This window comes from Malaclemys terrapin, chromosome 23, assembly GCF_027887155.1.
Source record: "Malaclemys terrapin pileata isolate rMalTer1 chromosome 23, rMalTer1.hap1, whole genome shotgun sequence".
Classification (NCBI taxonomy): Eukaryota; Metazoa; Chordata; order Testudines; family Emydidae; genus Malaclemys; species Malaclemys terrapin.
The window spans coordinates 9351556-9375301 of NC_071527.1; the positions used below are offsets into that span (position 1 = coordinate 9351556).

At 50.4% G+C, this 23746-nt stretch overlaps 1 protein-coding gene and 1 long non-coding RNA gene across 4 annotated transcripts in view; one reads left to right on the plus strand and one right to left on the minus strand.

Annotated features, from left to right (window-relative positions):
• Positions 1 to 23746, plus strand: part of PDE1B (phosphodiesterase 1B) — a 154712-nt gene that overhangs the window by 40536 nt on the left and 90430 nt on the right. The window lies entirely within an intron of this gene.
• Positions 17382 to 23109, minus strand: LOC128828252 (uncharacterized). The gene is made up of 2 exons (XR_008443172.1): positions 22782 to 23109; positions 17382 to 21374 (listed from the first exon to the last, which is right to left on the minus strand). It is a non-coding gene; the product is annotated as an uncharacterized LOC128828252 (long non-coding RNA).

A 23746-nucleotide genomic window follows, 5' to 3' on the forward strand; every position in this document is an offset into this window, starting at 1 on the left:
AAAAGTCTAAATTGAAACAAAAATGTGATCAACCCACAATGACATATCCTCCCAGAATTTTTCTTTGCGGAAATTTTAGTAATTTTCAGTTTTTGCTCAGAATCCTTCTTGAAAGAGATCTGCCCTCCCCCATGTGGCCCTGGTTTGCAGCAGCGGTGAGGTGCCTGTGACATAGGCTGTGCAGGGCTCTTCTCATGCAGATAAATGCGTTAGCATCCCGTCCTGGGTCTCTGCTCTCCCCCAGGTGCTGTGTGCCGGCTTTCCACACCCTTTGAGATTGAGCCGAGCCGACAGGCTGCGTGTGTAGATCAGCCGGGCTCCCTGAGCCATGCTGATGGTCTGTCCCCTGAAGCATACATCGGTCGCTCTCGGTGTTGCTTTTCACAGGGCCTGGCTCGATGGAACCCAGCACTTTGCCAGATAAATTCTCCCTCGTCCGAGCTGATCTGGCTGCACTGGAGACAGAGTCTGAACTGGTGTTGGTTTGCGAGGGCCATGCCCCTTGGAGTGAGCTGGGGATCACACTATAGACATTTAAAGGACACTCAGTGAATCTTTGTATTAAGCTTTCGCCTTACTCCCCTGGGGACTTGACATTCCCATGGTTCCTTCCAGTGCAGTTGCAGGAGGGCATGCGCTAATGGGAGATGGGCATGCTGGTTAGTTCCTGCAGGGTGCTCTGGAAGCCTAGGAGGCAGATGGCTCCTTCCTTGGAAGACGTGAGCTGTGTGTAATGATCTAGGGAAGGACTCCGTGGGGTCTAGGGCATTGTGAAGGGATCTAGTGATTAGAGCAGATGAATGGGAGGCAGGACTCCTAGGTTCTGTCCCTGGCTCTGCCACTGACTCTGTATGTGAGCATGGGCAATTCAGGACCTCTCTCTGTGCCTCAGTTTCCCCACCTGTAATAGGGAGGCAGCACCTACCTTATGGAGTACTGATATTTATAAAGCAATTTGAGATCCCTGAATGAATCTGATGAAACGGCAAACCTAGTCTGCTGGTCTCAGGCCTTTCACAGCCCTCCCAGGCCTGTTGGATCCGGGTGCAATGTGTCCTTCCGGTGAGTTCTGTGCTGACTTATGACAAACTGCTAGAAAATAATAATAACTGAAGCATGATTTCCCCCAAACTGCCTCCATCGACCCCTAGCACAGCGACCCCACGACAAGGACCTTTACAAGCAGTTTGGGTGCCCAGAGCTTTCTTAGATTCATAGATTCTAAAGACAGCAGGGACCACTGTGATCATCTCATCTGACCTCTTGTGTTACCCAGGTCATAGAACTGCCCCCAAATAATCCCCAGAGCAGAGCTTTTAGAAAAACATCCAGTCGTGACTGAAAAATTGTAAGTGATGGAGAATTCATCACGACCCTTTGAAAATTGTTCCAGTGGTTAATTACACTCACTGTTAAATATTTATGCCTTATTTCCAGTCTGAATTTGTCTAGCTTCAACTTCCAGCCATTGGGCCATGTTATGTATTTTTCTCTGCTAGACTGCAGAGTCTGTTATTAAATATTTGTTCCCTATGTAGGTACTTATAGACTGTGACCAAGTCACCCCTTGACCTTCTCTTTCTTAGGCTGGGTCTACACTACCCGCCTGTATCGGCAGGTAGAAATCGACCTCTCGGGGATTGATTTATCGCGTCCCGTCGGGACGCGACTATCGATCCCTGAATCGACGCTTTTACTCCACTAGCGGAGGTGGGAGTAAGCGCTGTCGACGGAAAGCCACAGAGGTCGATTTTGCCGCCGTCCCTACAGCGGGGTAAGTCGGCTGCGATACGTCGAATTCAGCTGCGCTATTCGCGTAGCTGAATTTGTGTATCTTAAATCGACCCCCCCCTGTAGTGTAGATGTAGCCTCAGACTCATGGAGCTCAGTCTATTTAGCTTATCATTATAAGGCCCGGTTTCTAATCTTTTAATCATTCTCATGGTCCTTCTCTGAACCCTCCAATTCATCACCATCTTTCTTGAATTGTGGGCACCAGAACTGGACACAGGATTCCAGGAACAGTCACACCAGGGCCAAATACAGAGGTAAAATAACCTCTCTGCTCCTACATGAGATTCCCCTGTGTATGTAGCCCAGGATCACATTAGCTCTTTTGGCCACAGCATCACACTTGGGAGTTCATGTTCAGCTGATTATCCACCCTGATCCCCAGTGTCACTGTTTCTCGGGAAAGAGGCCTCCTTCCTGGAAATATGCCCTATAATCTTTGTTCCCAGATGTGTACATTTACACTTAGCTGTATTAAAACTCAATTGTTTGCTTGTGCCCAGTTTACCAAGTGATCTAGATCACTCTGAATCAACGACCTGTCCTCTTTGTTATTTACCTCACCCCCAATTTTTGTGTCATCTACAAACCTTGTCAGTGATGATTTTATGTTTTCTTCCAGCTCATTGAGAAAGATTCAAATTCAAATTATGGAGATATCCCATCTCCTAGAACTGGAAGGGACCTTGAAAGGTCATCGAGTCCAGCCCCCTGCCTTCACTAGCAGGACCAAGTACTGATTTTGCCCCAGATTCCCAAGTGGCCCCCTCAAGGATTGAACTCACAACCCTGGGTTTAGCAGGCCAATGCTCAAACCACTGAGCTATCCCTATTAGTGTAGGACCAAGAACTGATCCCTTTGGGACCCCACTGGAAATGGAGCCCTTGATGACAATTCCCCATTTACAGTTATATTTGGAGATCTATCAGTTAGCCAGTTTGTAGTCCATTTAATATGTGCCATATTCATTTTATATCATTCTAGTTTTTTAATCAAAACGTGTGGTCCCAAATCAAATGCCTTACAGAACTCTAAGTCTATTGCCTTTATCAATCCAATTTATAATCTCATCAAAAGAAGATAAATTAATTAGGCAGGAGCTATTTTCCATGGACCAGTGTTGGTTTGTGCTAATTACATTACCCTCCTTTAGTTCTGTATTAATCAAGTCCCATATCAGCTGCTCCATTATCTTGCTTGGGATTGATGTCGGGCTGACAGGCCTATAATTACCCAAGCCATCCCATTTACCCTTTAAACTGGCCCAACCTTAGCTTTCTTCCAGTTTTCTGGAACTTCCCCAGTGCTCCAAGACTTACTGAAAATCAACAGTAATATCTTGGGCCAGTCACCCTGGATACTGTCCCTTTAAGTTACCCTACAGTTTGTCCTAGCACATTAGGTGGGGCCAAATATCCTGTTGGTTTGGTGTGCGACTTCCCCCTGCTGTACTGGGGTTTGATCTTATCTGACTGTTCATTGGCACAGATCCTGCTCCAAGCCAGAGCTCTGCAAACCCCTCACACATCTTGGGTAGCTGCTCATAGGTATGGTGTGAGCCATGGAGTGCCTGACCTAGGGACAGGACGGTTTCTCCATCACTTGGCATCTTTGAGTTGAGACTTGTGTCTTTCTAAATGACACATCTGGCTGAACTGCAAGTGCTGGGCTCAGGGCCTGGACCTCCAGCTGGGTACTCTGGCCTGCGCAATGCTGGAGCTCGGACTGGATGGTTAGAATGGGCCCTTCTGGCCTTGAAGTCTGAGAGTCTGTAGTTGTAGGAGTGTCCCTGTAGTTGTAAGGCTGGCCTGGCTGCCTTGATTCCCCGCGTGTTCCCATGTCAGGGGGATTTGGTGTCCAAGGGTGGCAGTACCGCCTAGTGGTGATACTCTGGGCTATGTCACCAAGTGGTGAGAGTCAGTGGTTGCCTTGCCTAGCAACTAGAGTCAGTGACTGCCTTGCCTAGCTGTGAAAGTCTGTGGCCACCTTGCCGAGCAGCAAGAGTCAGTGGCTGGGGGTAGGGGAACCTGGGCCCATCCTGCTCCATTGGGTTCCAACCCAGATCCTTCAAAATAATGGTCCCAGTACGTGGCCTAGGGGCAGGCATCCGTATGCCTGTTTCCTGAGTCACTTCCCACCCCTGCTTCTGTTTCTCCATCTGCACCACGGCTCCGTTTTGGGATCCCCTTTGGAGTGCTCTTGGGTCACTCCTCGGACCCCATGGTGGAGAGGCCGCTGGCAGCCTGACAGTGTGGCCGTCCCGGCACTTGGAGCCCCAGCAGCTTCTCTGCAGGAGGCTGCAGCTACTGAGTGCTCCCCTGGTCGCTCTGCCTGGGCTGCGTCCTTTTGAACCCTTCCTCCACGGGGAGCATGCCCAGCAGGGGGCGGGGGTGTGGCTACCTGTATCCAGAGCAGTTTCTTAACTCTTGCCTCACCACTGCAGGATTGGCACACCCCGTCACCCCCTATCTTGGAGGAGTGAGGGAGGCAGCGCTTGTTTCCCCCCCCCCCGGCAGCTCCCAGCACCTCCTGCAAAGCCAGATGTGGGGCTGAAACTGCATCTGGCTTAGCATTGCATTATTGGGATTGTCAGCTCTTCAGGGCAGGTCCCATCCCTTGTTCTGTGGTTGTGTAGAACTTAGCGCCCTTGGGTCCTGGTCCATGATGGAGGTTCCTGGGCATTACTGTAATACACCTAATAATGTACAGCACCCAGTGCAATGGGACCCTGGACTATGCCTGTAGCTCCTAGGCACTCCCATAATACACCTAATAAATAATGTACAGCACCTCGCAAACTGGGTCCTGGTTCATGACTAGGGTGCTACCGCAACACAAACAATTTTTTGTTTCTTTAGCTATAACACTAGGGGTTAGAGGTGGTTTGGCTGGGGCTGTCCGGGATAGTAGCAGGGTCAGGTCCTAGTGTGTGTGTTGGGGGGCGCATCACGGGTGTGTGTTTAGAATGGGCTGGTACTGAGCACTCTCTTACAGCTGTAACAATGGTATTGCTGCTGTGGGTTTGTGTACATGAAATGTGCTTTGCACAAGGCGACTGTGGCTGAAATCTCAAAGGCAGCCTGGACAAGGGGCAACAATCGGCTTCAGGCCTTTCCGCTAGGTGACGAAGGTCTGGGGGAGGAGGAGTGTCTTCTAACATATTATGCTCTAATAAATTTGTTAGTCTCTAAAGTGCCACAAGTACTCCTGTTCTTCTAACATAAGAACGGCCATATGGGATCAGCAGCAGGAGCAATGTGGAGTCTTGTCGTCTGAGTCTTCCTGGAGATCTCTTTGGAACACCCAGAAATGTGGAGATTGAGATTTCCAGCCCTTTCATTCAAGAGGCTGGGCTGTGGCATCTCCAGCAAAGACAGGATGGGGACCAGGGGCTGAAAGTTGAAGTTCAAAAGTGGAAACAAGTGGACATTCACCCACGAAAGCTTATGCTCCAATACTTCTGTTAGTCTTAAAGGTGCCACAGGACCCTCTGTTGCTTTTTACAGATTCAGACGAACACGGCTATCCCTCTGATACATGGCATAAACTGTAACCAGGGTATTTACCATTGGAGCAACTTGTCAAGGGTTGTGGTAAATATTCCAGCACTTGGAGCCTTAGGTCAAGACTGGAAGCCTCTAAGGTTCATGCTATCTCCATGCATGAATCCTTGGATGAAAATCTCTGACGTGTCATGTGGAAGGTCAGACTAGGTGATCAGAATCTGTGCCTCAGTTTCCCCACATAAAATGAGGGGAATGAGTTTGGACAAGTGCCTGCTCATGCTTAGCTGAGGAGTGCGATAGAAGGGCTCGGTATTATTAATGTTTACTGTAATGGTCCCTTCTGGCCTTAAATTCTCTTTATGAACTTTACAGATTGTTTTCTCCTGTGTGGGCGTTGGATGTCTGAGTTAATAGCTATTCATTAAAATAAAGTAACCAATAAAAGGGGGGGAAATAAGAATATAAACAGCCTGAATAAAAATCTCTTCCCCTCTCAATTAATCAGATCTCATTTTCTTTGCTATTGTGATTATAAAGCTATTAGCTCTCCAGTGAGTCACACTGTCCCACGATAGAGCAGCCAAGAGCTGAATGTCAAATGGGTTTAAAAAAATCAAAAGCTGTTTTTTAAAATTTCCCCCCTGCTCGCCCATTTCCAGGCCTCCGTTACCTCCCCGCCCTCCGCACTTCCCACATCAGCTTTAACTCCAGAGCTGCTGCAGCACTTCTGCAGAGCACCCAACGTTTGTGTGAAACGGGCCTTGTATTATAGAGAGAAGGGCTTGAAATTAGCCTTCTCAAGCCACAATTGTGGCTCCCCAAACACCCTTGGGAAAAAACCAGGCCCCTTATTTTAGGAAACACGCTCAGGCCCTCTGAAAATTTTGGCCCATGCGCTAAATTTCAATCCCTCCCAGCTCAACTTGTGCTCCAGACCTGCTGCAGTGTTAGGGGGCTCCCCACCCCTTTGCTGGAGCACCTCAGTTGGTGCGGGGCAGTTAGCTTCCCCCGTGTGGCGGGCTCGACTTGTTCGGCTGGTGAAGAGACAAGTTGCACTAAACTCACTCAGTGCAGTCACCGTGTGGAGAACTAGGAATTTGGTTTAATTGGCTGCACAAGTGGAGCAATGAGAAGGACTCTGGGAATGGCAGTGCCTAGGGTTACCATATTTCAGCAAGAAAAAAAGAGGACGGGAGGAGCCCCGCCCTAGCCCCGCCCCTGCCCCTCCCACTTCCCACCCCCCCAGAACCCCCAACCCTCCCCCCGTTCCTTGTCCCCTGACTGCCCCCTCCTGGGACCCCTGCCCCTAACTGCCCCCCAGGACTCCACTCCCTATCTAAGCCTCCCTGCCTCTTGTCCCCTGACTGCCCCAACCCTTATCCACACCCCCACCCCCAGACAGACCCCTGGGACTCCCACGCCCCATCCAACCACTCCCCACCCCCTGACAGCCCCCCCCCAGAACTCCCGACCCATCTAAACCCCTCTGCTCCCTGTCCCCTGACTGCTCCGATCCATCTCCCCACCCCTGCCACCTGACAGCCCCCCCCAGAACTCCCAAACACTCCCCCCCTGCTCCTTGTCCCCTGACTGCCCCCTCCTGGGACCCCTGCTCCTAACTGCCCTCCAGAACCCCACCCCCTACCTAAGACTCCCTGTTCCTTGTCCCCTAACTGCCCCCTCCTAAGACCCCCCCCAACTGCCCCCCAGGACCCTACCCCCTACTTGTACCCTGACTGCCCAAAACTTTCTCCACTCCCCCCAAAAAGCCCCCCCCGTTTCTTGACTGCCACCTCCAGAACCTTCCTGCCCCCTGACCTCCTTACCCTGCTGCTCAGAACAGAGTGTTGGGCTCTGTGCAGCCGAGCCGGACACGTGGCTGAGCTCCCCAGCACAACAAAACCCGGTCCCTGGCCCTGCACAACAAAACCCGGTCTGGCCCTGCACAGTGCTGCTGGACTGGGCTGCAAGGGAGCTGCCGGCTCAGAATGCAGGGCGGATCCGGCTCCTCTACAGCTGCTCCGGAGTCCAGCCCGGGACTTCCCTGCAGCCCTCCCAGCCGCTCGCTCTGCTCTGCGGGGGGGAAATCCCGGACATTGTGAGTGCTTTACAAATTCCCCCCGGACGCTATTTTTAGCACAAAAAGGAGGACATGTCCGGGTAAATCCGGACGAATGGTAACCCTAGCAGTGCCGAGTGTGACGGGGTTTGGCTGCTCTCAGCTCTGTGCAGTGGCTCAATGAGAATCCCAGGTGCAGAAGTGGCTGGTGCCCTGGGATGCAGTTAACGTGCTGCCCTGGTCTTGTTAGCGCAAGGAGAGAGGGGGCCAAGGTTTGAAGCTTTCAAAGGAGGGAGCAAATCTACTGATTGGAAAACTGGTGAGCCACTGAGAGAGCCCCGTGTCTTTTGCACTTGGCTCCCCACTTCAGGCTTTGTGACCTGGCCCTTGGTGCCTAGGGCTGCACGGCCACTCAGGTTTGGCCTGGCCCTCCTGACAAGGGCGTGGCTGGGCTAAATCTGAATGAGTAGCATTGCAACCAGCTGCAGCTGCATGGGGTCGCGGCACCACTCACTCAAGTTTGGCCCGACTGCCCCCTCCATCATCATGAGAAGACGTGGCTGGGCCAAGCCTGAGCCGTGCTGTGACCCCATGTGCCAGGGGCCAGGTTGCAATGCCTGGAGCAGGGAGCCGAGCCCAGCGAGCAAGCCAGCCAGCCTGGTGGGACAAGGGCTGGCACTGCGGGATGAATGTGGTGCAGGCTTGCTCTGGGCCTCCCACCCGATCCACCTCCCCAACCCACCACCTCCCAGAGGCAGGACCTACCTCCCCTGCTCCCAAGGGCCTCCCAACTCCTGAGGGCAGGACCAAACCCCACTCCTGGTGCCTCTCAACTTGTGGGGCCAGGACCCACCTCTGGGGTCTTCCACCTCCTGGGGATAGGACACAACCCCCCTTCCTGGGTCCTCCTACCACCCAGGGGCAGGACCAATGGGGATGGGGAATATATTAGGGGAATAGAGGAGGGATCCCTGGTACTAACAGGTGGGGGGGCTGGGGCTCATGGGGGAGGGTGAATGTGTAAGGGGGTAGGGTAGGAGTTTCTGGGGGTAATGGGGAGTTTGAGGAGTGAGGTTCAATGGGGGAGGGGGAATAGATAAGGGTAGATGCGGGCATCCAGGAAGGGTCCCTGGAATATGGGGCGGTGGGGGGGTCTGGGACTGAGGAGCTGGAGAAGGAAGCAGTAGTGCTTGGGAAGACCTGTGGTGTCCTCTGGGGTATGTAGTTATTTGGGGGCTGCAGTACTAGGTACATTTCAAGTGGGGAACCCAAAGGAGCTGTCTGGGTATTTTGGGGTGGCTACTTCAAATGACCTTATATAAATAAAGAGTCTAAATCCCAGTTTCTCTCGATGGTACAGCTAGACTGGGCTTGATACTGTTTTTATTTATACATGCTCATTTGAGGTATTTTATTAATGTAAATGTAATAGAAATAAAACAACATTTGAATGGATAAAACAAAATAAATGAAAAATTCCTGAAAAATAAAATGAAAAAATATTAAAAAATAAAAATTGTTTCACGGGGCTCTAGCCACTGGTTTGAGACAGGTGTAATGGCTGCAGAAATTATGTATGCTTCCTTCATGTTGCTCTGCTGGTGCCACTCAGTCCCAACCCAGAGCCCCCCTGCTATCCCAGTCCTGGACTCCCCACAGGCAACTCTGCTGGGGCCCCTCAGTCCTGATCCTCACCCCCCTGCTATCCTAGTCCTAGCCCCCTTCCATACCCCCCACCTCCCCTTACTTAAACTGAACTTCAGCTTCCTGGAGGTTAAATAAGTTGAGACAACTTCCCGTTTTGGTTTTAAGAAAAATGATTCTCACGGCTCTGCCTGGGCGGGGAAGCAGAAGCACAGAGAGGGCGCAAGGGAAGATGTTATTTTGGTCTGATCCAGTTCCAGCCTGAGTCCAGACTCGCCAGCCTCTTCCGTGGCTGCAGAGTTCAGGCCAGGGTTTAGGGAGACTCCGTGTGATGAATGATACAGGCCGGCACAGGCTCAAGATAAAGAGCCAGAGAGACCCATCAGCCTGGACTCTGACTCCGGTTTGAGCCCAAGCCCCAATTCCATCTGCTCACACAGATCAGTCTGACTCGGATCAGCAAGCAGCAGCATTCGGATGCTAGGACCCTGCTTAGGCTGGGTCAGAGCCCAAGTTCTGCTGAGACTCAGGTCCAAGCCCTGTCATTGTGCAGCATGGACGCAGCTCAAGCCGCAGACCTGTCAGTGCAGTGTGGACGTCTTAGCACGGCTGTGAGACTTGGGTCCAGCAATTGTCTCTAAACCAGCTGAGTTGGCATTGTCAGAATCCTTCCCTTCCTCCCCCACCCCCCAACAAAACATCTGTGCTCTCACCATGACTTTGCAGAGTTTGGTTCAGGACAGAGCTGGATGTGCTGACGGCCGCTAGTCCTGTTGAAGTGTTTCCATTCAGGTTGAGTCCCAAGCCCTGGGCTTTGCTAGATTCCGGCTGGGGGCACACATGGCTGCCCTGCCTGGTTTTTGGTGGCTGCTGAACTTTACAAAATGGGCAGCGCCACTCGAGTTTTTGGGGGCTATTTAAAGCAATATCAGCCTGTTCCTAAACATTGCCCTCAGTACGGATTCTCCTTTCTCTCCATCCCAGCCAAACCCCGGCTCTGCTCTGCTGTGGGGGAGGTTCAGCACCGACGCTCTCTCTGCCCCAGGGTGGGCAGTCTGATCCCGCCCTCCTCTCCTGTGCTGCACCCCGTTCATGGGCTCTCCCCTGTACAAGCCAGAAGGCAGCTCCCCACGATGACACAGAGAGCACGTGCCCAGTGTGTGCCTGCCACAGCATAAAGCTCCATGGTACATGATGCCCCTGCAGCGAGTGTCACCCTCCTCCCCATCCTGCCTTGGAGCTGGGAAGAGACACTGCAGACATGTCCCCTGTGGTCTGAGTAGTGTCTCAGACTCCCAGGGGCAGAGCGCTCCCTGCTGTGACGCCCCCCCCCCCCCCGCCTTTCAGCAGTGCTGCCCTCCCCTCCCCCGGGGTGCAAGAGCCAGCTCCTCTGTAGTCCTGCTGTCTGGCGCCGCCTCTGTCTCCATAGAGGGAATGTGTCTGCATAACCACTCGCTCCTTGTCTCTTAACCCCTCCCCTTCCTGCTCTCATTTCCCAAGCCACAGCCTGTGTTCTCACTCCCTGCTGTTCCAGCCTGCATGGGGCTCTGGCCCTGCCCAGACTGCCCGCCACATGGTGCTGCGCCGCCCCGCCTGTGGCTGTGCTGAAACTGTCTCTCCCAGCGCCCACACCAGAGCTTTTCCCATTCCAGGCATCCCTCCCTGGAGCACCTCGAGCCTGGCTGGGTGAGGCAAGAGTGTGATCCCTGTTTACAGATGGGGAAACTGAGGCCGAGGGCAGTGACAGAACTTTTACCCATCTCTGATTGCTGCTGAGAGTACAGCCGCTGCTGGCCTCCCATCACTTCATAGCGGAGCTGAGAATAGACTCCCGCCCCTTCCTGAGCAAAGCACTAGACCCCACTCCCCTTCCACAGCTGAGCACAGAACCCAGACTTCTTGACTCCCAGACCCCTGCTACAATCACTATAACCGCACTCCCTCCCAGGGTCAGAACCCAAGAGTCCTGACTCCCTTTCCTCTGCCCTGACCAACAAGTTTCCCATCTACCACTAACTGGCTTCCAAATCTTCACCTTAATCACGATGCCAGCTCTCCTGCTAATTGAATGATTTTTATCAGCCATGTGACACGTTGTGAACAGCATCTGTTTGGGTTATTGACACCCTATTTGTCAACCCCCAGACACGGCAGCTGTCGCTAAGCCAAGGTCGTTAAATTTTCCATCAGCTCAATGCAAAGAGCGGTTATTATTTATTTATTTATTTCCAGATGATGGGGTTTTATTGCAAATTGCTTTGCAGACAGTGCTGGGCTCAGCAGGAGAGATCCAGTACTCCTTCTCCAGAAAGCTCAGTGCAGAGGCTGGAGCAGGACTAGCCAGCAAAGGCAGGACATGGGGAGAATACATGTATGGTGCAAATCATGATGCTGAGCTCCTTTCCCAGAAAGCAGAGACCCCAGAATAGTCCGTAGCCTGGGACAGAGGAACTTACCTGGGATGGAGGTGGAAAAAGAGGGAAAAAACACATTTTTCCCCGTTCTAGCAGCGTTTGAACCTGGGCAGTTCACCCACGCACCACAGACTGTGGCCACTTGAGCTGCAGGGTAACTCTGTTAAATGGCTGCAGTAGTAGGCTGTTATTCTTTAGTGGACCAGTCACTAGAGGGGGAGAGGACACCTGCTATCAGGGGGGGTTGCATAAGCATTGTGGCTGTGTTAGGGTTACCAACCCTCCAGGATTGGCCTGGAGTCTCCAGGAATTAAAGATTGATCTTCTTTGATCTGCTTTGAGCAGGGGGTTGGACTAGATGACCTCTTGAGGTCCCTTCCAACTCTGATATTCTATGATTCTATGATTCAATTAAAGATTATGTCATGTCATGAAACCTCCAGGAATACATCCAATTAAAATTGGCAACCCTAGGCTGTGGTCTCTTGTGTCAAATGCAGACCATATTTACAGGAGGGGGACTCTATCCTATTTGGGGGTTGTGGTGGATAATCAGCCGAACATGATCTCTCAGTGTGGCCAAAAGAGGTAATGTGATCCTGGGATTCATAAGAGAAGGTTAGGGGGTGACGTGCTCACAGTCTATAACAAGAGTTCCCAAATGTTTTGCCTGCACAATCCCATTTTAGTGAATTATTTCCTTCCGGGACCCTAGACAGCATGGAGCAGACCATTTTGAAGAGCAAAACAGCATCTGCCGCACAGTGGGAACTTGTACTTTTGGTGCATGTGAGATCCCACTGTACAGAGGGTGCCATTTTGTAGAGCAAAATGGCGCCCTCCCTGCATCGTGTCCTTGCACACACCATACATGCAATCACCCTGTGTGGAGCTAAGTGGCATCGTCCGCACACTGGGGATGGCTGTGACCCCATCTGAGAGCATGACCCCATTTGGGGTTGCGACCCATGGTTTGGGAACCGCTGGTCTAAAAGTACCTAGTTGGGGAACAGAAATTTAGAAACTGGTTCTTCAGTCTGGCAGAGCGAGTCTGGCACCATCCCAAGGCTGGAAGTTGGAGTTAGACACATTCAGACTGGAATAAGAGGCAGTTTTTTAACAGCGAGGGGAATTAACCATTAGAACAACTTCCCAAGGGTTGTGGTGGATTCTCCATCACTGACAATTTTTAAGTCCCGATGGGATGTTTTCCTAAAAGCTCTGCTCTGTTCAACCAGGAGTGAAGGCGGGTCAGGACTCTGGCCTGTTATACAGGAGGTCGGGCTAGATGGCCACACAGTCCCTTCTGGCTTTATCTCCTGCCCCATTCAGAACCGGAGAGCGAAGCAGCCAGACTCGTGGGGATTGCAGTCTGGTGGAAGGGAAGCCACCCACCGAGAAGAAACCAGAGCCCAGCCCCAGGTGTGAGGGAGGACGGGGAGTGTGGGCATTTCCCCTGCAGTAAAACTGAGAGTGCAGCAGCTGTGAGCTCCACGCACAGGGAGCGGAACATGGATCTCGGGGGTTTCCTGTGCAGACTAGGAGAGAACCTGAGTGCTTGAGCCATGGACCACATCCGGCCCAGGGCTCTGGCTAAGCTGGACAGTTCACATGCTCCATGCTGTGGGGCACAGGGAAGTACTTGTTGGTCCAGTCTTCAGGATGGATCAGAACCAGAGGTGGCGCAGACACAAACAGCAACAGTCTCTGATTTTCCTTGTAGGTCAGATGGGGAAGTTGCTGCCACACTCTCTCCTGGGAGCCCTGGCAAAGGAGTGGGGAGGGGAGCTGTGTCTGGGGTTATTGAAAGGTAAATCCCTCTCACCAGGTTTGAACCCCTTGCTGCCAGGTGCCTCCCCTCCAGGATCAAGGGAATCCCACCAGCAAAGCCCCAGCCCTTGCTGGGGATGGGAAGGGAGGGGAGGGGAGTGGGGGCTCCCTGGGTCACCAGGATGATTGTGCTGGACCTGGGATGTCTGTCGTGCAGGATCTGGGTGTGCTGGACCCCTGCCGTTCTCTCCCAGTGCCCAGCCCACACTGCAGGGGCCTCCCCAGTTCTGCTCCATAGGGTTGCAGTGGCTGACATCTCCCAGTGCAGAATGGTAACGCCCAACCCAGGCTCCCCATTGCCGTGTGGCCTTCCCTCCACAAAGGCGGCTGCAGCTCGGGGTGGTCTTGCTGGGCTGGGCAGTGCTGTGATTTCACAAGCAGGGAGGAGGTTTCTTTTCCCTTTGGATTTGCCATTCCCATGGCGTATGCTCTTCTAGCCTCTGTGTGACGGTATCTGTGGTGTGAAACACCTGGGTCTTGGCTTCCCGCGCCAAACTCACAGGGGCTTTGAGCACCCCCTGGAGCTGCCTAGAGCAGAGCCCACCAAATACCCAGGCCTTGGCGAACAGCTAAGCTCCATCATCCACCTTCAGCTCCATATATGGGAGTGGGCACGTGCCATCTTGCTAAGTGACAAGCAGCTGCAATGCTGGGCTTAGGGGGGTTTGGTTCCCTAGGGGTCTGTCTACTGCCTCCTTCCCTACTCTTGTGTGGCTGCTGGCTGTCATAGCTGGTGAGGAACAAGACTGCTTGTTTTTTATTAATTCATTTAGTTCTAAAGACCAATTTGCAGCTTTGCAATCTTCACAGGAGAAAGCTGTTCTGTCTCACACCATGTGACCTTTGCTAAGTCAAAAGGTCCTTACTCTTGCCCTGCCTCAGTTTCTCCATCGATCAAGGAGTAAATGCCTTCCTTCCTGCTCACTGGAAGTGCCAGTAGAGCTGGGCTGTGGGATGCTGCGCTGCGCAGGACCAGTGTGTAGCCCAGGTGGGGGTGAAGGGCTCCCTGGTAACAGGATGCACTCTGGTCCCTGCCTCCACTGGCCCCCAGAAGGAATGGTGCCCACCCTAGGGCTATCTGGGCAAGCTGGTGGCAGCCTGATTCACTTTTGCGCACTAGCTCTCATGGTCCAGGCCCAGACACCTCTTTCCCTGGGGTGCCAGGTCTCATGATTTTATCACAACTCTCATAATCTTTGGGGATTTTCTTAAATCTATAATGAGATAACTGGCTCTGTGGATATGGGGAAAGCCATGGATTTGATATATCTTGACTTTAGCAAAGCTTTTAATACGGTCTTTCACAGTATTCTTGCCAGCAAGTTAAAGAAGTATGGATTGGATGAATGGACTATAAGGTGGATAGAAAGCTGGCTAGATTGTCAGGCTCAATGGGTAGTGATCAACAGCTCCATGTCTAGTTGGCAGCCGGTATCAAGCGGAGTGCCCCAGGGGTCAGTCCTGGGGCCGGTTTTGTTCAACAGCTTCATTTATGATCTGGACGATGGGATGAATTGCACCCTCAGCAAGTTCGCGGATGACACTAAGTTGCGGGGAGAGGTAGAAATGCTGGAGGGTAGGGATAGGATACAGAGGGACCTGGACAAATTGGAGGATTGGGCCAAAAGAAATCTGATGAGGTTCAACAAGGACAAGTGCCCAGTCCTGCACTTAGGACGGAAGAATCCCATGCACTGCTACAGGCTGGGGACAGACTTGCTAAGCAGCAGTTCTGCAGAAAAGGACCTGGGGATTATAGTGGACGAGAAGCTGGATATGAGTCAGCAGTATGCCCTTGTTGCCAAGAAGAACAACAGCATATTGGGCTGCATTAGTAGGAACATTGCCAGCAGATCGAGGGAAGTGATTATTCCCCTCTATTCGGCACTGGTGAGGCCATACCTGGAGTATTGCATCCAGTTTTGGGCTCCCTCACTACAGAAGGGATGTGGACAAATTGGAGAGAGTCCAGCGGAGGGCAACGAAAATGATTAGGGGGCTGGAGCACATGACTTATGAGAAGAGGCTGATGGAACTGGGGTTATTTAGTCTGCAGAAGAGAAGAGTGAGGTGGGGATTTGATAGTAGCCTTCAACTACGTGAAGGGGGTTCCAAAGAGGATGGAGCTCAGCTGTTCTCAGTGGTGGCAGAATACAGAACAAGAAGCAGTGATCTCAAGTTGCAGTGTGGGAGGTCCAGGTTGGATATTAGGAAACACTATTTCACTAGGAGGGTGGTGAAGCACTGGAATGGGTTACCTAGGAAGGTGGTGGAATCGCCTTCCTTAGAGGTTTTTAAGGTCAGGCTTGACAAAGCCCTGGCTGGGATGATTTAGTTGGTGTTGGTCCTGCTTTGAGCAGGGGATTGGACTAGATGACCTCCTGAGGTCCCTTCCAACCCTGATATTCTATGATATGGCATGAGAAGAGACTCTTGGCTTTCAATTAAAAAAATAACAGTACATTTCCAGCCCTCCTGGGTGCTGAGAAAAATTTGAAAATATGCCCCATGAGGCAACGGAAAAGAGCCTGTTTATTATTTTTTAAAATCTCATGATTTTCAAGCTGGTCTAGGGGTGTTGGCAACAGAGACTGCAGTAGGAGATGGCTATGTGAGCTCTGCTGGACAAGTAATCTCTTGGGCATGTGCTGGCCAGGTCTGGGCTTTGGCTGATCTCCAGGGGTGTTGAGATTGTGTAGAACTCTTCTATGGTTTCCTCCCTTGTTCTCTGCCTGTACTTGCCAGCTTGCCGGGCGTGGGTACAGCCGGCACCACGGCATGTTCCGCAGCTCTGCCTGCTGCTCCCATCTGCCTGTCTGTCCATCTTCCTTCTGCACCAGCTGGCTGGATGTAGGTGGGTGTCTATGGGAACGAGCAGGATTGTAGTGTAGGGGAGTGTATGCCTACATGGCAAGGACCTCACAGCAGTGAGTCTCAGAGTCCTGGTCTGTAGCCTGGAGCTTGTGGGGCTTGTGCTGTGGTGCTAGAAATAGCCATGTAGACATTCCTGCCCGGGCTGGTGCTGAGTCCAAATGGCCACATGGTTATTATAGTGCAAGCCCTGCGAGCCTCAGTCTGGAGCCCCAGGCTCCGAGACTTGCTGCCACAGGGGAGTTTTGCCATGGAGCCATCCCCTATAGACCAGAATGGGAGGCAGCTGGGCACAGCCGCACCCTGTGAGTCCCAATGGGCTCCCAAAGGCCAGGGCGATGCTGGAAGCTTTTGCCAGCATGCTCATGTCAGCCGGGGGTGTTTTTTTCATGGCATTTTTATGCCGTGTAGACGCAGCGATATTGGCAAAAGCTCCTTCTGGCTGGTGTAAGCTGGCTCTCCAGCCTGACAACCCCCTTTGACCATAGCCTCAGCCAGCTTGGCCAGGGTTGTGGTGGTATGGAAGGAGCTATTGGCTGCTCTACAGGATTCGCTGTCGTTCACTTCCCAGACTTGGTTCCCAGTTGCGTTGCTAGCTGCAGTGCTGACAAACTCCAACCCGTTCTCTGCTGGAGCCCCTGGGAGACACGCTATGCAAATAATTCAGTCAGTAGGAGTTTTGTCTTCTACGCACACTCACACTCACTGTCCCCCATATGTGTATTCCCCCCAACCCCCGCCCCACATGCTGTGTTTATTACATGTATAGCAGTAGCTCCCAGGAGCCCCAGTCATGGCCCAGGACCCCACTGTGCCAGGCGCTGCACAAACCCGGAACAAAGAGATCGTCCCTGCCCCAAGGAGCTGACAAGCTAAGGATAAGACAAAAGACAGCCCTGGACACAGACAGATGGAGAGTACAAGGAAACAATACAAGAACCTTGTCTAATAGGCAAGGCAGACACAGGGTGGGGGAAGGGGTAGAACTCACCAGCAGAGTGATGGGTGATGGCAGCAAACAGCATGTTCGCACCATGGTTTATTTTTTGGGTGGGATCAGCTAACTGGACAGAAAAGTGAAGGGGAGAGAGAGGGAGGGAGGGGGCTAAGAGGGGTAGGTGTGGAACGAAGCTTAGGTGAAGAGACTGAGGAGGGGAAGGGTGGAGCAAACGAGGATCAGCCCAGGGCAGAGCAAGCCAGAGCATGGTGTCATAGAAATTTCTGTCCGTTCTAGCTGAGGAATAAGGAGAAACAGACACAGCTAATCAAGCAAGGAGCCCCGGGAGGGGCGATCCGTTTATTTCAATTGCAATTGGGTTCGAGCTCATAAGTCAGCAAGAACAAAGAAAACACTTACACCAAAGCATTGTATACAGTTGCTTATGATAATCTATCACTCTATGATTGGTCAAAATTTGCCATCATTACCATACATAATTAGCAAGCTACATGTATCTGCCCCTCTTATGACCCCTTATTGTTCATCTATTTGCCCCCTCCTCCTTGCTTATTTTGCAAACTAAGTTGTTAGCTATCTACAGGACGCAGGCACAGAAAGGTCCATTGTCTCCAGGTTTGGAGTTTGGCTACATTTCCTCTTGAAGGAACTTCCTGACTACTTATAGCTGACCCTGCATTTTGTCCTTCTTCTTTCTCCCATGTGTATGTGACAAATTTGTCCCCTGGCAGTTAAGTAGAATAATTTTATATCAATTTTTCCCCTTTGATCATGACCCATATAATGGGCTCATGATCACACTTTTCACAGCAGTAGGAGTGTTACAGCAAATATGTAGGGGTCAGAATATCAGCATCTGGCATCATTTCCGCCTTTGCCAAAACCCATCTTTCTTGTAAAGAGAGAAATATCCCCTTCGATTTGCTAGTTGTCCTAGCACATTTAGACATTATTCACATGGACAGTTTAAACACACACACAAAAAAATAAACACAATCATCAGTAAAATCATAACACCTCCTTTCAGGAGTCCCTTTAACCAGCCTGTTAAGGAAGGGAACCAGGAAAATAAACCATCAAACCAATCATTTGTCCAGCTACCTTCAGCAGACCTGTCTTGGGCAATGTCTCTTAAGTGGGCTGCCCTGTCAAAGGTATCTTTATAGGTGTCATTCACAAATACACAACACTCTTGGCCTATGAGGGTACAAGTTCCTCCTTGAGCTGCCAAAAAAAAATATCTAAAGCCATATGATTTTGTAAAGCTAACTGTCTAAGTTGCTTAAGCTCAGTGGCTTGACTTGTAACTATTGTAGCAGTTTCATTAGCCATAATTTATAAAAACCCTGGAGTCTTATAACCCTTCTCCTAAGTCTACGATTATTAGGGAATGTTGTCCATGTCATTGGTTCAAGGGCTGCATCCTCTTCAGCTTGAGGTTTGGTAGTGTCCCTTACATTTCTAATCTTGCCTTTGTGTAATTGCTTCACAATACGAGTGGGGGTAACAACCAGGCAAGATAACAAGAACCTGAGAAGTGTACTGGAAGGGTATGATAGGCTTTATTTCCACACACCCAGTAAGAACCAAACCCTGCTGGAACAGGGCCGGGAGGAGTATCCCATGTCACTCCCAACGCTTTTTGTAACAGGGATGTATAACATCCCATAAACCCAATAGGCCCGTGCTTCGAGGAGATGTCTCCGTCTCTACATTTTTGCCTGCATACAGACATTGTCCATTGGAGTTTTCCCATACCATAGTGCAGCTTTCATAGCAGACACTATTGGCGCAGGCACCCTTGTGGTTAATGTCGTCAGTGGTGTCAAAACAATAAACAAGGGGAGTGACCCACTCTCCATCACCATTTGGGCCCACATAGTATTTGCAAGTACTGTTCCCTAAAAACAGGCCTAGCCCATTTCCCAGGAGACACCACTCACCCTGCGCCTTGAAGGTTAACAAATACCTGGAGTTAGGGTTTATACCTTCTTGTTGCCAGGTATGAGTCGTAGCCTGATGGGGAGTAACATACACCTATGAATGAGTAATATCTGCAGCCATCAAAGGGATAGGAAGGAAAGAAAGTCCTCATTCCGCATCGGGAGGCACCAAGGTGCACACCCAGCATGAGTCATTCCTACATTCTGGGATTCTATTCCTCCCCACATGGCTAAATTTAATGAAATTATTATGGCCATAAGAAAGGGAAGGGAAAAACAACAAAATCAACACAGGAAACATTTTCACAACAGGTTAAAATACCAACATATAAAAGAAAAAAGAGCAATAAACTCTAATCCAAATAATACAGTCCAATCTTCTATATCCATCGAAAACTGATATCAGTCGTTTAGGGCCTTGGCTGCCCTGTAGTCATCTACTTCGGGTTGGCCTTGCCAGTTGGCCAACAAGCGTCGCTCCCACGCTGGGGACCTTATCTGGGGTTCCCTTTCGAGTGAATTTAAGTTTCAGTCCAGGCAAGGTCTACACCATCCACTGATCCTTCTAAATTTCGTTAATTTAGAAGGAGAGTAACAGCATGTGGAACTTTTTCCACTAGGTGATGTCTCTGTACCAACTCTTGAGCTTTCTCAACTAACAAAGCTGCAGCAACTAGGGCTTTAAGACAGTCTACTGCTTCTCTTGCAACAGGATTCAGTAGTGCTAAAAAATAGGCCACAGCCTGTTGCTGTGATCCTAAAGCTTGCATAAGAACACCAGAGGCCACTCCCGCCCTTTCATGAACAAATAAGGTAAAAGGTTTCCTAGAATCCGGGAATCCCAAGGCAGGTGCCAATGCAAGGGCTGTCTTGATACTCTCAAAGGATTTGGTAGCATCTTTAGTCCATTTCACTGGGTCAGGTTCATCCTTAGTGGTCATCTGCACTAGTGGTTTTGACATTTCCCTATACCCAGGAATCCAGGACTTACAGAATCCTGCCATGCCGAGGAACCCCCTTAACTGTCTCTTTGTCTTGGGCTGGGGTACATTTAAAATGGCACTTATTCTTTCCTGAGCAAGGCTTCTCATTCCTGGTTTTAGTATGTGCCCTAAATATTTCACCTCCTGTGAGCAATATTGAATCTTTGAGGGTGACACCTTGTGTCCTTTCATTGCTAAGGCACATAAAAACTCTATCGAGTCCTGCTCATTAATTTGTCTCTTGTATTTCTGAGCATAATAAAAGATCATCCACACACAAAAGCAACATAGACTGTCCTGGGAGAATTACATCTTGTAAATCTTTATGCAACACAGCTGAAAATATAGCGGGGGATTCCACATACCCCTGAGGGAGATGCCCCCAGGATATCTGGGATGACCCCCTAAAAATGACTCAATTAAAGGAGTCAGTCCCTCTATTGCCTCTCGTGGGAGAGGGTATTGGGGAATGCGAGGGGGGTCTATGTCTGTCCTAACACATATCCGAACTGGCTCAGCTGACTTTAGTAATTCCACGTCAGTGTTTTTTATTCCCCATACCCAAGGTGAGACAGCATTTTCCAGTTCCCTGGGAAGCATTGCTAAATATAAAGGAGTTTCATGATTCATTAGAGCCATCAAGGGAATGACAGAGTCATTTGGCAGGCTCAAAAGAATGCCTTGGTCAGAGCAGTGAATAGTAGCCCGGAGTTTGCAAAGCAAATCGTGTCCCAATAAAACTGGTTGGTCCTTGGGTAAGTAGGAAAGTGTGTTCCTCAGACAGGGGCCCTATGTGTATGCTTAAAGGTTTGGAAATCTGACAACGAAAAGGATTTCCTTCAATTCCCATAACACGTTCAATTTTGCCACTTTTAGGAAGATCCAAATCAGTAAGGATGGAAAGGGTGGCTCCTGTGTCTAATAAGCAATCATACTGTTTTCCTCCAATCATCAAAGGAACTAGGGGATCATTGCGGGATAAGGAAAACACTGGGCAACATAACAACGTGGAACCCCCTTTATCCCATCAGTCATAAAGTCCCCCAATCTGCATTACCCCCTGGAAGGGTTGATTAGGCGGTGTCCAAGCTGGACCTTGGCCCTTATTAACACCTTGAGGAGGTTTAAGTTGTCCCTGGGCTCTCAGTTTACAATCTCTGTTCATGTGCCTTTTTTGATGACAGTAATAAATTTAAAGTCCTCTGGACCCCCCTTTATTGGGTCCCACTCTACCAATGAACCCTTGTCCTCTTCCTCGGCCTCTGCCGACACCAGGCTCTGCTTCCTTCAATACAGCCACCAGCATTCTTATATTCCCTTTTTTCTTCCTTCACCCTCTCAGCCTTTCGTCAGGCTTCTCACCCATTAAACACTCTGAAAGAGAGAGTGACATCCCTGCAAATTTTCCACATCATTTAATCTCCACCTTATATCTTCTGCAGCCTGGTCTCTAAACAATCCTCTTATCACTGGCATATTTGCCTCTGCTTTAGGATCTAGACCCCCAAACAACCTAGCAGCTTTCATCAGTCTTTCATAATAGTCTGAGGGGTGTTCATGTGGGCCTTGATGGACAGAAGTTACTTTACTCCAATTAGTAGTTCTCTGCCCAGCCTTCTTAATTCCATTTAAAATTACAGTCTTTAAAGAGGTTAACTTATATTGTTCTCCAGCATTGTTGTAATCTCAGTTAGGATCACCCCCAGTTACATCTCCTGCTGTCAGGGCATTCCGTCCTGGTGGGGGTGGGGGTAAATCACCTATAGACTCCTGAGCTCAACTGAGCACTTGTTTCCTTTCTTTCAATGTCCTATGTACAGATTCTGGGTTGTCCCTGACCCTTGGGGTGGTAATCTTTCAATTCAATAGGTCACTGATAGAGAAAGGAGTGTGGACAACCTGACCCTCTCCGGTATGAACAGGGTACTGTTTTAAGGGCAATTGGAGTACTGGAAGGTCCTGTCCTCCTTGTTTAATTAACTTGAAATTGACGTTTCCATGAACACACTCGGGAGACTAACTCCATGAGCCGGTCGAGGAGTCAGGCAGACTTCTCCTGCGAACGTGGCTTCAGGTATAGGCCACTGGCAGATCAGGATACGATGTGGCTTGGGGTCGGGATAGGGTTAGAGGCAGATCCTACACCAGTGCAGAGGCGGTCCCTGGGACCACCCGATTTACCTGAATGGGAAGGGGTTGAGGGGACACAGCTGGTTGGGAAACAGGCCTATAATAATCTTCCTCTACTCTACACTGCTGGTAAGGAGGAGGTTTAGTTTGTTGTAGCATGAGAGTGCACTCTTTATCTTTGCAAATTGGAGCAGCGCTATAAAACAAATACAAATAATTCATTCGTTCTGGTCTTAAATCTTCCAGGATGGTTCTCAAGGTTTTGAGGCGAAGTCTTCCCCAATTCCTGAGAACACATCCCAGAAGTGTGCCGGCATCGAATTTCCCCTGACAATTTCCCATGTCAGGTCTAACTGACTCCTAAATTCCCTGCTTCAGTTCTCCACCATCCGCAGTGTTACCGAGAACAAAGCCCTGGAGTCAGTGACGGTTTCCTTTATGTCCGGGGGAGACCACCCAGCCTATCCAGTCAGCCTCTGTTCCTGCCTGGGTAATCTCCTGTCATCTGAAACTTGTTTTTATACTGGGCTGGCACTCTAAAAGTGTTTAACTGCCAGATGGATGTCCCAGTAATTTCACCGAGGCTGTCCAAAGGAAACTGTCGGGTCTAAGACCCCCGTGTACACATAACATAAAACAGAGACAATTTACCTGTCTCCTGATGAGGCCTTTTCCAACGCGATCTGTCTCGTTGCTTGTGGTCCGTCTCTCAGAATCCTCCTTATCGTCTCTGCTGGGGGCCAACTCCCAAGACAATACAACCCAAGGTAAACTCACCTCAGCGCGCGCTGGTCCTTCTCGAGGAAGGGGCCCTGGAGCGGTTCCGAGCTGGAGAAGTCCCTTTGTGGTTGCCAAAACTGTTATAGAAATTTCTGTCCGTTCCAGCTGAGGAATAAGGAGAAACAGACACAGCTAATCAAGCAAGGAGCCCCGGGAGGGGCGATCCGTTTATTTCAATTGCAATTGGGTTCAAGCTCATAAGTCAGCAAGAACAAAGAAAACACTTACACCAAAGCATTATATGCAGTTGCTTATGATAATCTATCGCTCTATGATTGGCCAAAATTTGCCATTATTACTATACATAATTAGCAAGCTACATGTATCTGCCCCTCTTATGACCCCTTATTGTTCATCTGTTTGCCCCCTCCTCCTTGCTTATTTTGCAAACTAAGTGGTTAGCTATCTACAGGACGCAGGCACAGAAAGGTCCATTGTCTCCAGGTTTGGAGTTTGGCTACATTTCCTCTTGAAGGAACTTCCTGACTACCTATAGCTGACCCTGCATTTTGTCCTTCTTCTTTCTCCCATGTATATGTAACAAATTTGCCCCCTGGCAGGTAAGTAGAATAATTTTATATCAATGGTATGGAGTTTTGACTGACTGTCCCGAGGCTCCAGCTTTGTCTGCTCCTGGTCCTACCAAAGGAGTGTCTGGCTGGCTGCTCTGCAGTTCTCCCCCAGAACCACATGGTGTGGAGGTGGGGGAGGCACCACCAGTGTCATCCAGCCCCTGGGAGGGGGGAATCCCCAGCACAGTTCAGGGTCCAGGCCCTCCCACGCGCCGACGTGCAGCAGTCCCTGCTTTGCCTGCTTCTGCTCCTGCCCTCTGGCGT